Source organism: Chelonoidis abingdonii, chromosome 1, assembly GCF_003597395.2.
Source record: "Chelonoidis abingdonii isolate Lonesome George chromosome 1, CheloAbing_2.0, whole genome shotgun sequence".
Lineage (NCBI taxonomy): Eukaryota > Metazoa > Chordata > Testudines > Testudinidae > Chelonoidis > Chelonoidis abingdonii.
Window position 1 is genome coordinate 289,241,266 of NC_133769.1, and position 14,772 is coordinate 289,256,037.

Here is a 14,772-nt window from a genome sequence, read left to right on the forward strand (position 1 = left end):
ACTACCTGCATCTGACGAAGTGGGTATTCACCCACGAAAGCTCGTGCTCCAAAACATCTGTTAGTCTATAAGGTGCCACACGACTCTTGGCTGCTTTTACAGATCCAGACTAACACGGCTACCCCTCTGATACCAGTTATAATAGTAATGATTGAGTTCTGTACAGCATATAGACCCTTCCACAGTCTAAACTGGTTTCCCATTTACTTCTGAATCCTTTTAAAGCTGCCCTTTTTGGTTTTTAGACACCTTATGGTTTGCTCCAAACTATATGCCATGTATGTCTGCCATCTTCCTGGTTCCTTCCTATTGCCTAGCACCAGAGTCCTCTTTGTCCCTTTACACAGTCTGACCACTGTTGAAAGTCATCACTTGAAGTCTCTCTTGTGGAACAGCCTTCTTTTTTTTATCTAACAATCCATACATCTCACAACTTTCATTTCCCTACTGAATTGATCCTCCTGAATGTGGTTCTGCTCATGTATGCATGTGTGCTTAGCTAAATTGCTCTGTTTTGTATCCAACAGTTCTGCAAATGAATTTTGCTAATATGAAACACCAAGGATGTTGCCTTGTTTTTTCCAGTAAACTTTTGCCAACTTCTAAGGAAAAAGGTAATTTTTTTTCTTTCTTTAAGATGGTCTTTTGTTAGATGTTGGATGATGAAGGACCTAAGACTGAAAAATACAAAGCTGTAACTCATTGAAAACGTTGAGTTAAAAGAAAATGATGGGAAAATTATCAAAGTTGTGGGGTAACAGGAAGAGAAAGTCAAAGAAATTGTAACTTGTCTTTGTCTCAAAAGCCATGTACAAAAGAGTGAGAATTTCTTTTAAATAACTCTTAAAGCCAGGGTTATAGAAATTGAGTCGGGAAGTGGGGGGTGTAAAATTAACAAGTGAAAACTTGATTTAAAGAAACCGGGAGGAAACATGGTTTCTTTTTCAAGTGATTGTTCATGTCCATTACACATTAGGTATGCGTACGCTGCGTGCACGGACGTCGGAAACTTTTTCCCTTAACATCTCCCATTGGGCCAGCAGGGGGGCCCCGCCAGAGTGGCAGCCTGCTCTGGTGCATGTATACCCCTGCCGGCCCAACCCTCACTCAATTCCTTCTTACTGTCCGTGGCGGCGTTGGAACATTCTCCTATCTCTCAACTGAGTGTGTCCCTTAGCATTGTTATCAGTTATCAATGTTAGTTGTTAGTAGTATCTTAGTAGATAGTTAAGCTTCATTTGTTCTAGGTTTTGGATAAATTCTGGCACTGGCCCTGGGCGGCGGGGCATGCCATATGCTCAAGGCTTCAAGACTTGTGCCACGTGCCGTAAGCCTATGCCAATTAGTGATCCCCATGATTCATGTCTCCGTTGCCTGGGGGAATCACATTAGACAGAGTACTGTAAAATCTGTAAGGTCTTCAAGCCAAGAACTAAAAAAGGAGGAGACTTTTGACTTAAGCAGCTGTTCATGGAGGCTGCATTACAGCCCCCAACTATGGAAAGTCCCACAGCTCCGGCAGCCTTGGTGCGGAGTGCTCCGGCATTGGTTCGTGATCCGTCACCAGTGGGGCATCTTAAGTCTACGGCACCGAGACAACACAACCGGCCCCGGCGCCAGTTGACTTCACGGACCCAGTTGAAGGGCCAACCCAAGGCCTGAGGGCGCTCCCCACATAAGAGAGCAGCACCCATGAAGGACTCGAGTGCGCAAAAGGGCAGTGCTGCCCCGGGACAGACCCCGGTACCAGTGGCTCCGGTGCCTAAAGGCCTCTCGAGCCCCGGGGTAAGCGCCTTGAGTGAGGAGGAGGGCTGGAGGAGATCCCAGAACAACCCTCCATGCCGGACACATTTGAGGTGGCAAAGGACCTCATTGAATTTTCTGTGGCGAGCCCCCTCCCGGCCAAGGAGAAGCCTCCGGCACTGAGACTGCCATCCAGAGGCAGACCGGCAGTGGTGCACCCATTGAGGTCACCATCCCGGCACTGCTCCCAACGTCGGTCCCAGTCAAGCTCCGCCTTAGTAGACTCCTGGCTGCCCCTGACTCAGGAAGCCTCGAAGGTATCTGGTCCCAGTCCGCACTCGGCATCGGCCCCGCCACTCCAGCATTCCCCGGCTCCTTCTCCAAGGAGATACAGGAACATTTCAAGGCCGAGCCTGACTGCTGGCCATCATTTCCGGTCTCCAGTGTACCGGTACTGATCCCGGTCCCAATCGGCAAGGCGCCACTCCCGATTCCGGTCAATACGAGACCACTCCCCAGTCCCTGACTGGCACTGTTCCTCAGCACCGCCGCAGCCCTCGAGGTCGCTGTCCATGGAATCCGAGGTGGACTCGTGCCGCTCTAGCTGTGCCCGCAGGACACCAGCCAGCAGAGAGCACCAAGCCTCGTGGTACCCGCAGTGGGGCCCGCCAGGGCAGTGGCCCTTCTGGACACCATGGGCCTACCACCAGCAACAAGGGGCCCCCTCCAGAACCTCGAGGTCCAGCTTCTCAGGGCATCGGTCCCGCTCCCCGCATTGGCGCCCCTCCTCTCACAAGGAGGCCACAGTTTCCAGACTGCCAGATGCATCGGAGTGTGAAAGGGCTGGGGCGGCTTTGAGCCCGGTGCCGTCTCAAGTACACTCGGTTGGGCAGACCCCAGAGGAGCCCCTAGCCTGTGAGGAGTCACAGGAAGGACTGGAGGATGAAGCGCAAAAGGTCTTAACTTCTTTGTCCTTGCCAGATTAAGCCATGGTGGTACTGCGGATTTCAGGGCCTCCCCCGACTGAGCACAGGGCATACCAAGAGCTGCTCCGCAGGGTAGCCCAAAATTTGGACTTGCAGGTGGAGGAGACAGTAGAGTAGGAGGATCTCATGGTGGACATCCTAAGCCCTGAAGGGCCCTCCAGAATCGCGCTCCCGCTCATAAAACAATACAATCTAATTATAAGACAGTATGGCAAACGCCAGCCTTCAGTGCACCAACAGCAGAGGGCGTAGAGAGGAAGTACTTTGCACCTTCCAAGGAGTTTGACTTCCTCTTCTGTCACCCGTCACCCTGTTCATTGGTTGTATCTGCTGTCAATGAATGGGAATGGCATGGACAACAAGCCCCGGCCCCTAAGGCCAAAGAGGCAAAGCAGTTGAACTTGTTTGGTAGAAAGATCTATTCATCTGGGGGCCTCCAACTGAGGATCATAAATCAGCAAGCAATCCTAAACAGACACAATTTTAATTCATGGGCTGCAGTCTCTAAGTTTAAGGACTACTTGCTGCAGGGCTCACAGCCTGAGTTCACGGCCGTCGTGGACAAAGGGAAAGCGGTAGCCAAAACCTCCCTGCAGACCTGGCTTGATTCAGTGGATGCGACTGCTAGGGACAATAGCATCGGGAGTGGTGATGAGACACTCGGTGTGGCTGAAGGTTTCAGGCCTTCCATCAGAGATCCAAATCACCCTCCAAGACCTATTCGAAGGGTCCGGCTTGTTCTCAGACCAAATGGACACCAAGCTGCATAGCCTTAAAGACTCCCGGGCGACGCTCAAATTGTTGGGGATGCACACCCCGGCAACACAGAGAGAGCCTTTTAAACCCCAATTGCCAAAACAAAGGTAGTACAATCATTGCCCCAGGCAGGAACCTTACCACAGAAAGGGCAGTGAGAATAGGCGTAGGCGAAACAAGACACCTAGCCGAGGCCAGGGTGAGGGCCAGTGCCAGGGCAAGCCACAACCCGGCAAAAAGCAGGAATTTTGAAGATGCACCTGAGGACAACTCACCAAGCCTCTGACCGGATCCTCCCCTCTGTTTCATGAACAGTTTGTCCCATTTCTAATGTGCGTGGTCTAATATAACATCGGACCATTGGGTCCTCCGCACTGTGAAGGTGGGATACAAGCTTCAGTTCTCCTCGCCCACTCCCTTCCAACCCCCATCCCCATCCCTCTTCAGGGACCCCTCTCATGAGCAACTCCTGATGCAGGAGGTTCAGGCCCTTTTCAGGGCAGGGGCGGTGGAGGAGGTCCCTCCAGACCTAAGTGGGAAAGAGTTCTACTCCAGGTACTTCCTTATCCCCAAAGCAAAGGGGGGTCTTCGACCCATTCTGGACCTACGCGGACTCAACAAATTCCTAGTCAAGGCCCGCTTCCGCATGGTCTCCCTTGGCTCTATTATCCCATCCCTGGATCCGGGGGATCGGAACACTGCCCTCTGTATGAAAGATACGTACTTTCATGTCGCCATTCACTCTGCTCACCGGTGGTTCCTGCAGTTCACCATAAACCAGCACCATTACGAGTTTACGGTCCTACTCTTCGGCCTGGCGACAGTCCCACGGGTGTTCATGAAATGCATGTCAGTGGTGGCAGCATTTCTTCGAAAAAGGAAAATGCGGGTGTATCCGTACTTGGACAGTTGGCTCCTTGCGGGCCGGTCCGAGGACGAGGTTCGTTCCCACGTGACGATGGCACTAGACTTTTTCCACAAACTAGGTCTCCTAGTCAATCTGCCCAAGCCCTCATTGATACCTGTGCAAAGACTGGACTTCATGGGGCAGTCCTGGACTTGGTAGAGGTGTGAGCAAGCCTGCCGGTTTCCAGGTTCCTAGCTATCCAGTGAACCATAATCTCTGTGCAACGGTTCCCCACAACTACAGTCAGATGCTGCATGCAGCTTCTGGGGCACATGGCAGAGTGCACCCATGTAGTCAAACATGCTCGACTGAGACTCAGACCGATGCAACTGTGGCTAGCCCAAACGTATCGTCCCGTCAGAGACCCCTTGGACCTTTCGTGACAATTCCGGCTTGTGTCTCAGACTCCCTCCGCTGGTGGCTCGATCAGCAGGTAGTTTGCGAAGAGGTCCTCTTCACTACACCACAAACCACCTTTACGCTGGTAACAGACGCATCAGACCTAGGATGGGGAGCACACTTGGGGGACCTGCAAACGCAGGGGTTGTAGTCCAGGGAGGAAATGTCACTCCATATCAACGTAAAGGAGCTAAGGGCGGTTCGCCTCGCCTGCCAGACCTTTTATGCTACCATAGAAGGCCACAGCGTGACAGTTCTTGCAGACAACACTACCACCATGTTCTACATAAACAAGCAGGATGGTGGCCATTCCTCTCCCCCTGCCGTGAAGCGCTTCTCCTGTGGGAATTTTGTATAGCTCACTCAGTCCAACTAGTGGCTTCATACATTCCGGAGGTACAAAAGAAGATGGCGGACAGCCTCAGCAGATGGTTATCAAGTGCACGAATGGATGTTAAGAACAGACGTCTTGAGATCAATCTTCCAGAGGTGGGAATTTCCCCAAATAGATCTCTTTGCCACCAAGGACAGCAGCCAATGCCCTCAGTTTTGTTCCTTCCAGAACCACAGCTCAGGCTTGGTGGCAGATGCCTTCACAATTCCGAGGCACAGGAGTCTGAAGTATGCCTTCCCACCACTCCCACTCATCCACAGAGTCCTGCTCAAGGTCCACAGGGACAACGCGGTGATGATTCTCATCGCAGCGGCTTGACCACGCCAGCATTGGTTTACAACCCTGCTGGAACTGTCAATGACTGCCCCAATTGCCCTGCCCCTGCACCGAGATCTCATCACGCAGGACAGAGGTCGCCTGCTCCACCCGAACCTACAGTCTCTATATCTCACGGCGTGGAATATCTGTGGCTAAACGCTATGGAGAGTAGGTGCTCCCGCCAGATCCAACAAATTCTCCTCGGTAGCAGAAAACTTTCCACAAGGGCGGCATACCTCCCCGAATGGAAGAGGTTCTCCTACTGGTGCAAACCTAAGCTCATACAGCCTCTTCAGACTCCGTCCCATCCATACTAGAACACCTACTGCACCTCAAGCATCAGGGTCTTGCCGCCTCCTCAATCAGAGTACATCTGGCTGCTATATCAGTGTTCCACCCTGGGGAGTCTGGGCATTCCATGTTTTCCAACCCCACAGTAGTCCTATTTCTCAAGTGGCTGGAGAGGGTGTTTCCCTACTCGTGCCCACCGGTTCCCCCATGGAACCTTAACCTGGGCTTAACTAAGCTCATGGGACCACCTTTTGAACCCCTTGCCTCTTGCTCTCTCACGCACCTCTCATGGAAAGTGACGTTTTTTGTGGCCATTACATCAGACTGGGGTGTCAGAGCTGAGGGCCCTTGCTTTGGAACCCCCATATACTTTTTTTTTTATAAGGACAGGGGGCAGCTGAGACCACACCCTAAATTCCTCCCTAAAGTGGTCTCACAATTTCACATGGGTCAGGTCATTTGTTTACCAGTATTCTTTTCCAAACCACACACGGACCCAAGTCACTGCAGCCTGTATACCCTAGATGTCCGTAGGGCCCTGGCGTTCTAACTGGAACGAACCAGGCCTTTCCGCAAGTCGACACAGTTGTTTGTTGCCATTGCAGAGAGAATGAAGGGCCTCCCTATCCCGGCACAACGGATTCCATTGTGGTTCGTGGATTGCATCCGCATACGCTATGAGCTTGCCAAAGTGCCAGCCCCGACGATCATGGCTCACTCAACTAGGGCTCAAGCGTCCTCGACAACTTTCCTGTCACAGGTTCCGCTCCAGGAGATCTGTAAAGCAGCCACCTGGTTGTTGGTGCACACATTCACAGCCCACTATGCAGTCCATCATCAGGCCAGAGAGGATGCGGCAGTCAGCAGGGTTGTGCTTCAATCAGTTGTTTCTTGACTCCTACCCTCCTCCTATGGTAAGCTTGTGAGTCACCTAATGTGTAATGGGTGTGAACAATCACTCGAAGAAGAAAAAATGGTTGCCTACCTTTTCATAACTGTTGTTCTTCGAGATGTGTTGTTCACGTCCATTACACTTCCCACCCTCCTTCCCCTCCATCAGAGTCTCCGGCGAGAAGGAACTGAGGGAGGGTTGGGTGGGCAGGGGTATATATGCACCAGAGCGAGGTGTCGCTCTGGCGGGGCCCCCTTGCCAGCCCTATGGGAGCCGCTAAGAGGAAAAGTTTCCGATGTCCGTGCACGCAGCGCGCGAACCTAATGTGTAATGGACGTGAACAACACATCTCGAAGAACAACAGTTACGAAAAGGTAGGTAAGCATTTTTTTGTGTTGAAGAATGACATTTTGAAATCTTTTCAGTATTTAAACATTTTAAACTTAATGAACATCTTTGTCCTCTAAGATCTTGTATGTACAGCATGAGCAACATCAGAGGAAGCCTCCTTGTACAAATCTGCTAATATATCTTAACCCTGTTGTGAAGGACCCACTCTTAGAGAGATGAAGTGGTAGCTTAATCTTCATAGATTGGCTTTTTGCATCTTTACTCTGATTGCAAACAATAATGCTCCTCTAGTCAGTTGTGATGTTGGTTTTGTAACATGGATATTTGTCCACTAGGCAAAGCACATCCAAACGCCATCAGATACAAAGAATTTTCATCCTCCACTGATATGGCCCTGATGTGAATCAGTGACCTGGAAATGAAATGTCACAGTTTATTACCAGTTCCCTGAGCCTTCTAATCCCACTAAGGATCTAATAAAAATTATTCCCAAACCTGTTATTAATTTGCCTTTTTCTTTATAATGAGCTCACTTGATACCATTGGGATATTTGGATTTTCTACTGGTATTTTTTTGGCCACAAAGTGATGACAGGAACTGACATAAGTTTGTTTATCAGTACACCTCATTTGCTGTATTACAGATTTGTCAAGGTACATTGATTTTTTTCAACTTCCACCATCAGCTGCTGGCCACTGGAGAAGGTAGCATATTAGATGTAACCGAGTACTGCAGATCCTATGTTACTCTTGTTAACCAGTTAAATTACTGTGGTTAAAACAAATGAAATAAATAGCACAAGAATTTGAAGTTTCTTCAGAAAATACTGGAGTTAATTTAGAGATAAGAGATCATTACCTTGATTTTGGTTAATATTTAGCCTTTCGTTTCTTGAGTTGGAATGGTGTTGATTTTTACAGCAAATGTGCTGCTGCAGTAGCATTCCCATTATCATCTTCACATGCAGCTATTTTATTAAGACAAAAAAGATTTCTCCTAGAAATTCTTCAGAAGAAATTTCTCTATGAATATGATTTACTAGCTTTTCTTTGAAAAATCAAACAGATTATCTGATTCTTGGAAATTAGCTCTTTAAGCATTGTGAACCCCTGCATGTATCTTCATAGGGTTTTTAATATGTTCAGCAGGATTGCTGCCCGGATACTATGTTTATTGGTTCTGTGTAAGTATTATAGATCAATTGTCAAGCAAACATTTTGCAAATCATTTATCTTTGTATATTTTCCCCAGTAGATAATTGCTTTGAAATTCATGCTGTCTGAGCTTTTAGCATTGTTATTAGATAATCAGAAATTATTTAAATGTTAATATTGCATTTTTTTTCTTTTCTTTGTCCAGATGAGTCAGGATTTCGTTTTTCCAGTGGACTTGTAATGCTGAGAGCCTATTGATGTCTTTGGAACTGCGTATTACCTGATCCTATATTACTTTGTTACTGATGTGGTCATGTGTTCCTGACCTCCACCATATGCCAATAGAGTAATTCAGCTTTTTGCCTTTCTCTGACCAAGTTTGTGCAAGATTACATCCTGCAATGTTAGCTGTACAGGTATGTGAACAGTATATTACCGTTTCCTATCAGCAGGTGGAGAGACATACAATTGAGGAAGTCATTCTTAAGACTTCCTTCTTAAAATAGAAATCATGTATCTATTGCAGCAGTTTCCCTCATACTTCAGCCTTTTTGTGATATATATTGGAAAAATGTTTCTCATGAAGCCACTAATAATACTTACTTCATTTATTGAATACATTTTACAAAGACTAATTCTCAGAACACCCGTCTGTTGTAGGTGCTGACTCGCGTGTGAATTTTTGTTGAAAGCTTGTCAGCAATTTATTTTCTTATAAAAAGCAGATCTGTTTATATCACCAAATCTGTTAAGAAAAAGGGGGATATTAAACTAGAGATATAATCCCTCTTGATGAGCAATGGTAGGACTATCTTTAACAGCTCACTTTGAATATTAGATGTGAAATCCACTTCAGTCATTTGGAAGCTGGTTCTTTTCTGGTCTTGGATGGGCATCAAAGCAGTTCCTCTGTTTTATCAATAAATGGTGAATCATGCTTTTCATAGGCTTTCATGGTGCCCTTCTAACTGTAAAGGAAGAAGAAAGTACTATCAGATTTCTCCAAAATGTTTTCCTAATGATCTTCAGCTAGGTGAAAGGTTGCTTTTCTCTGAGGCAAACTAAGCCTTCTCTCTATACAACAATTTGCTCTCTACAATCTATGAAACTTGTCTTATCTCACTAAAGACCACAAATTATTCTTCAATTTATATAGACTTCTGTTTGATAAAAATTATTTGAGCCAAATTCTGTTTTCTGTGTGTGGAAATAGAAGACATTTGACAAATATGTATGTTGATATGCAGTCCATTCAGATTGCATGTAAATGTCCATATTCTCATGCCAAGAGAATGCATCATCTTAATTCACATTTGCTATAGGTGGGATATAGAAAAGAGCTGAAATGACTTAAAGGCACAAGAATTCATCCTGCAGAGCTTCTAAGTTCTGTGGGACAGTGCTATATAAAAACTGGGAAAGTATCGTTTCCATTACAGCATCCTGTTTTTAACATGCGAAGAATGTCCTTTCAAAGCATTTTGAAGTCTCCTTCCTCTGAGGTTGCGAAACTTTTTTTTTTTTTTTTTAAGGCTCAGATAAGGCAGTGTTTTCTCATTTGAATGCTAGAGGGCACTATGAGTACACAAGAGAAACGGCCAAAAATTGGAAGTAATGTGCTGCCATTTCAAGCTTTTCCTGCTCATCCAAATATTTGCAGTTCTTGCAGAAGATAGTATCCATCGCTACCAGGGCAACAGAAATTCTATTTTTGTGAATGGACACTGGTTACACCTGCTTGTATTTAAACACCAATGATCAAATGTGGCCCTACATATTTAAATCTGGATAAGATTGAGAAGCATTCCCATCTTGCAGGATGCCTATTCTCCCCTCCCCACTTCCTACTCCCTGCCCTCTTCCTTTTTATAAATGAATTTATTGTATTTTTCTGAAGAGACCATGACGAAAACTGCAGTAAGATAATAGGTTAGGCAATTGTCTCCAGTTAGTCAAGGCTTTTTGTAAAGTAATTATTTAATCTGCTGTAAGCCAGCCCTGGAATTAGGTACATATGCAGCGAGTGCAGAAGTAAGTCACATCCCAACCAGAAGTACAATCTGTCTGTATGTGGAGTTTTGTTGTAGCCATGTTGGTCTCAGGATATTAGAGAATCAAAGTGGATGAGGTAATATCTTTAATTGAACTAACTTCTATTGGTGAGAGAGACAAGCTTTTGAGTTTACACCGAGTTCTTCATCAGCTCTGGGGAATGTGCTCAGAACCACAGCTAATATAAGGTGGAACAGATTGTTCAGCATAAGTAGTTAACGCACATTTCAAGGGATCATTCCAGGTGAAGTGGCCAGTTAATATCTCTCCAGTCAGAGGGGAGAAAGGAGATAAAGGATGTGAGGAAGGCTGGGAAGGGAGATTATAGATTGTAATAAACCATAAATCCAGCGTCTTTATTCGGTCTGTGATTTTTAATGGCTAGCAAAGTTATGAATTTAGGCTCCCTGGCTCATCTTTTGAAGGTGTGCAGGTTTCTTTTGAGGATGAGCACTGAGAGGTCACATGTACGGTGATTGCTTTGTGAAAAGTGTTTTTATAAACCACGCAGAAGAAACAAGAAGGCAGGTTACTAATATAGGTATAAGGGAAATTTCCATCAACGTGATCTCAGTTTTGTGGCAGACTGATATTTCTAATGCTTTGGTTTATTCTCTAGCTCCACCTGGTTTCAGGAACCCTACATGCTGGGACTGGTACAAAGCAATTTACAGGAACCAAATTTTCAGGTATAAAATACCCATTTTTTGAGTAGATGCAGCCTTGAATTCCACTTAGAGGTGTGTGTGCCCAGTGCACCAGAGCTGGAGGAGTTTGCTTAGCAGTACCTTTAAGAGGTAGTGCTTATGCATCATGCTCATATACCCTCCTATGTCTATATGAGGTGGTGCCACCTTGACCTCCCCTCAGTTTCTTACCCACTCATGGCTGGAGTTGGAGCTCTCTGTAGTTCCTAACCTCACAATCTCTATTCCTTAGTGCTTTTTTTTGAACTGTATATAGTTCATTAGTAGGTGGTATTAGTTAAATTTAGTCTAAGTATTTCCCTGGTGATGCCTCCACCAGGGTTTAAATATTGTCCGTGATGTAGAGGAGTGATCCCCAGTAACAATCCCCACATCAGGAGCAGTGTTGGATTTGCAAATTGTTCATGAAATGGATTCAGGTAGTGAGGAATCTTCCATCTAAAGTAGCACTTTCTTGAACAGGCCATGTTGTCTGCTTTTGGCACCTGCATAGGACTGGAGGTCACCCTCAAGTTCTGGGAGTGCTGCTGTTTTGTGCTCTGGATCCAGCACCTCTCCGAAGAGATGGAGTCATTCCCAGTTGCGTGTGTCAAGGAAAAAGTTTCATAAGACCAACTGAGGCCACCCAGGTTGTGTGGGGACTTGTCTGCCTCCTCCAGAAGGAGTGTAGAATGGAACAATGTGAATGCTGACACACAGGCTGGAGCAGGTCTTGTTAACCGCTGCCCCAGTACTGGGGGGATGGGAGGGGGGCAAGACCTTGTTTTGTCAATTCTGGTTATGGCCCTGGGGTGTCCGTTGAGTCCAGTACCAATGAGGGTGATGCCAGCACTGACTATTTCTGTGCCAGCAGTGTATCAGGAGGCAATGGACGTGCTTTTCTGTTCTGACCCCTCCATGGGTCCAGGACTTTTCCAGGGCAGTGTCGTTTGTAGTGCCATTGTCTCGATGGACTGCTGAACCAGTGGGTCTGTCGGCACTGCACACCAGTGTTTCCCTTCCAGTCAGTGAAAGTGGCGCCAATGCCAGGCCCAAGGGACCACGTTAGCACTGGGAACTTCCGCAGTACCCTGCTCTTTACGCTTCTGATGTTACTGTGACAGCACTCACCTCTCTCCATTTTGACATCAACAGTCACATCAGTACCACTGCTGATTTCGGAGTCAACTGCTTCTGGCACCAAAAACAATGGACATGTTCTTGGTGCCGCCAGTACCGGTTCCACCATCAGTGCCAATTTTCTCCATTCTAGGCTATGGATGAGGCAGAAGAGTTGCTCATAGCCTCAAAGCTGGCTCCATCTTCTGTCCTCTGAAGCATGGGGCTCCTTGTGTCCAGGTTGGGATCTTCCTCCTCCTGCTCTCTCATCACCTGACTCACATTGAGGGCTATTCATGGAGCTCTGTGAGTACCAGCATTGGCAGTCATCTAGCATTCCAGGCAGGGGTCCCTGGCCCAGTGCCTAATGGCCACTAATGCCCTATCCATTCTAGTGATTTCCGTGCATCTAGGGGACGCTCTTTGGTCATGGAAGTCCCACTCCTCAGCTTGCTCTTAGGCGAGATCTCAGAGTAGGCCTGTGGCAGTGTCTGTCAATTTACTGCAGGCCCAAGCACTGGTGGACTTTCCCTTGTAGAATCTTCAGAGTCTTCCTGTCCAGATCTGTCAGTCCTGGACCAGGATCCAGCTCTGGCACAGTTACTGCTTTGTTTTCATCCCTAGAAAATTCTTCAATGCCTGGCTCTTCCTCTCCTTCAGTACAGGAGGATTTCAAGGCATATGAAGACGATTTGCAGCATGTGACTGTTTCCCTGAGTATTCAAATGGAGTTCCTGCAGGAGAATACCCATATTTTGTTGAATATCCTACAGCTATCTGTCCGAGAGAATCATCCTCCCTATTAACAATATGCTCCTAGAGCCTGCTAAGGTTCTCTTGAGCACGCTGGCTTCAGTACCATCTACTGTAAAGCAGTTGGAGAAACACTACTTGGTTCTGGTGCACCCAACCCCAGATTCCTTGGTTGTAACAATGATGAACAATAGATCCCAGCAATGAAAATTTAAATCTGCTCATAAGTATAAAGCCTCTAAACAGATGAAACCTGCTCAGTTAGATGATGTACACCTCCTCTTCTTTTCAGCTGCAGATTGTAAATAACCAGGCATTGCTATCCAAATACAACTTTGTGAACTGGACGGCGGTGTCTAACTTTGCAGACCAGCTGCCGAAAGCCTTGAGGGAGGAATATCAAGCGTTTATTGCCAATGGCTGCTTGGTGGCTAATGTCATTGCAGTCTGCGCTGGACATCATGTATACTTCGGCCGGAATGAAGGCCTCAGCAGTGACCAAGAGAAGGGCACCTTGGCTGCAGAATTTGAGCATTGCTCCTGATGTGCAGCAAGATAGATAGGATTTGCCCTTTTTTGTCAGAGTGCATTTTTTAAACAAGATAGATGAGACTCTGCGTTGCTTCAGGAATTCTAGGCTACCCTACAGTCCTTGGATGTGTCCATGCCAGGAGTGCAGAGGTGCCACTGTAATGGTCAGCAGCATTACGGTCTGCAGTGTACATTTGAGCAGTCTTTCCCTCCCCCAAGATAATTGAACTATCCCAGAAAGGTGCATAGGTCACAGCTAAAGAGGCATTTGGGTACAGGGTTTGGCCAGTTGACATGCTTTCCCACCGGCACCCCCCAAGTGCTCATTTTGATTCTCTGATCCAGAGCAGTGGTCTAGTCATGGCTCCCTTTTCCCCATCCCCTCAGTTTGGGGACAGGCTGGCTTGCTTTCACAGTGCTTGTGTCTCAACCACCCCAGACAGCTGGATCCTAAATACCATCAGATTGGGGTATGCCATCCAGTTCCTTTCCTTCCCTCCCTGTCCCTCTTCAGGGCCCCCTCTCATGAGATAGTTCTCCTCAAGCAGGTCTGTTCTGTACTGGCTTTGGTAGCAGTGGAGGAGCTTCTGCTGGAACACCAGGGTAAGGGCTTCTATTTCTGGTATTTTCTGGTGTCCAAATCCAAAGGAGTAAGACCAATTCTTGACCTTCCTGGCCTCAACAGATGTATCAGATACATCAGATTTTGCATGGTCACGCTATTGATTGTCCTCCCCACCTCAGAATGACTGTTTTGCTGTTCTGGGCCTTCAGGACACCTACTTTCATCCAGCCCTTACCAACTAGGTCTGTTGTCATCAGTGCCTCCTTGATGGGTTGGAGAGCACATCTGGGGTTGCTGAAAGTTCAGGGTCATGGTCAGAACAGGAGGCCTCACTGCATGTCAACATACTGGAGATTCAGGGCATCCACAATGCCTGTCACATTTCTCTGGACCATATTGGGCTCAGTGGTTCACATACTTATAATCAATATCACCATGATATATTATGAATAGGGAGAGGGGAACATACTACAGGGTGATCTGCCAAGAGGCAATCAGGTTGTGACAGTTCTATGTTGAGGAGAGTATCACTCTGATAACTGATTACTTGCTTGGGGTCTAGAATCATCTTATGGACCATCTCAGAAAGAGCTTTTTCCCGAGTCATAAGTGGTCTCTGAAGCCAAGTGTCCTCTGGGTCATCTTGGGGTATTCCGATGATCGACCAGTTTGCTCCAAGGAACAGCAAGAAATGTCATCTGCTCTGCTCTTGGGGCGGGGGCCGTCTGTCACTTTCCACCTTATTTGGCAGTTGACTGTCCTGTATGCTTTCCCCCCCAAACCCTTTCGTCCCACAAAGTGTTAAGATGGGATGGATCGGGCTGAGCTCCTTGTCGTTGCCCTGGCATGATTGAGGCAGTTGAGGCATGGTTGA

The 14,772-nt window shown here is 47.0% G+C and overlaps 1 long non-coding RNA gene across 7 annotated transcripts in view; it reads left to right on the top strand.

The window, feature by feature from the left end:
• Window positions 1-9,380, top strand: part of LOC116835492 (uncharacterized) — a 12,484-nt gene extending 3,104 nt beyond the window's left edge. Inside the window, exons 3-6 of one of the 7 annotated variants that reach the window (XR_012655006.1) lie at window positions 528-614; window positions 6,400-6,708; window positions 7,682-7,742; window positions 8,398-9,380. This is a non-coding gene — a long non-coding RNA (uncharacterized LOC116835492). The remainder of the gene's footprint in view (window positions 1-527; window positions 615-6,399; window positions 6,709-7,681; window positions 7,743-8,397) is intronic. The other 6 variants (XR_012655007.1, XR_004376204.2, XR_012655009.1 and 3 more) reach the window with 6 other exon arrangements.
• The last annotated feature ends 5,392 nt before the right edge of the window (window positions 9,381-14,772 follow it).